We start from the raw sequence: 1,573 nt of genomic DNA on the forward strand, positions 1-1,573 counted from the left end.
GGTGGATAGATGAGTGGACAGGCTGAACTATTAGGTATGTCTATGAAGAAGGAGTGTACCTAAGACCATGTATAGGGTCGGCAGAAAATGGTCTTATAAGTTTATGTGTAAAATCTGAATTCCCAGGTGTATAGTAGAGCTGACAAGAGGCAAGGTTGTAGTCACTACTTGGTCACAGCCAGCTATCCAGAGGAACCAAACATTTGTTGGATCTATGGGCTCGGGACCATAGTTGCAGAGGACATCAAGCTCAATTCACCTAACATACTATACAAAACATTGTTCCACTTCCTACTATGGCGAGTAGCAACTGGGATCTTATAAGCTTGCAAGCTGCCATCTAGATGCAATGATTGGTCTTTCCTCATCCAGAGCAAAGAAGAATGAAGAAAACCAAGAATTCATGGAAACAATTAGTCCTAGCAACTGGTAACACCATCCGTTCTGCAGCCTATACAACTATGAGACCAGAAGAACTAGATCGTGCCTGGCTACTACTGTCAACCACTTGGAAGGGGATCTATGTAAGAGATCCTGGATGGCGAGGGAGAACAATGTGGAATAAAACTCAAAATCATTTGGAGGGAAAAAAAAGGGGGGGGGACCACGTTTGCTGGTCCAATTTAGCCTGATGGAACCACTGAGACTATGTCCCTTAGCTGCCCTTCATGTTTTGAATTGAACCCATACCTGTGCAAAGATGAAAATAACCTAAGTGCCCATCAAGGGAGAAGTGGATAACCAAAGTGTGGTACATACACACATTGGAATCCTCTTCAACACTAAAGAATAATGTAGAATTTGCATCACATGGAAGAACTTGGAGGATTTTATACTAGGTGAAGTAAGTCAAGCACAGAAGGACAAATACTGCATTAGTCCACAAATGTAAAAAGTCAAGGAAAGCTTTATACATGGAAGGGAACATTCTTTGTTGGATACCAGGGATGAAAGTGGGGGATATTTCTAGACAGGATATATATTAGATAGATAGATAGATAGATAGATAATATCTATAGATAAATAATATCTCATAGTCATATAGGCTGCAGATCGGATAATATCTATCTATCTATCTATCTATCTATCTATCTACACACACACACACACACACACACAGAAAATTATTAGTGGTTACCAGGGTGGTACTACCACTCATCTGTCAGTTTGTCATACTGTGGTGGCTTACATGTTGCTGTTACCCTGGAGTGCCACTACTATTTCAAATACCAGCAGGGCAGCAGGGTCATTCATGGTGGACAGGTTTCAATGAAGCTTCCAGACTAAGAAAGACTTGGAAGAAGAGAGGGACTATCCCACCAGTAAAATCTTCATGAATAACAGTGAAACACTCTCTGATATAGTACTGGAAAACTTTATGAATAGCCCAGAAACACTGTGTGGTACAGTGCCAGAAGATGAGCCCTTTAGGTTGGAAGACAATCAAAATATGACAGGGGAAGTGCTGCCTTCTCAAAGTAGAGTCAACCTTAATGACATAGATGGAGTAAAGCTTTTGGGACCTCCATGGGCTGATGTGGCATGACAAAAAAAAATGGGAAGAAACAGCTGC

The sequence above is a fragment of the Orycteropus afer genome, unplaced genomic scaffold (assembly GCF_000298275.1).
Source record: "Orycteropus afer afer isolate SDZICR_OR568_19922 unplaced genomic scaffold, OryAfe1.0 scaffold00937, whole genome shotgun sequence".
Classification (NCBI taxonomy): domain Eukaryota; kingdom Metazoa; phylum Chordata; class Mammalia; order Tubulidentata; family Orycteropodidae; genus Orycteropus; species Orycteropus afer.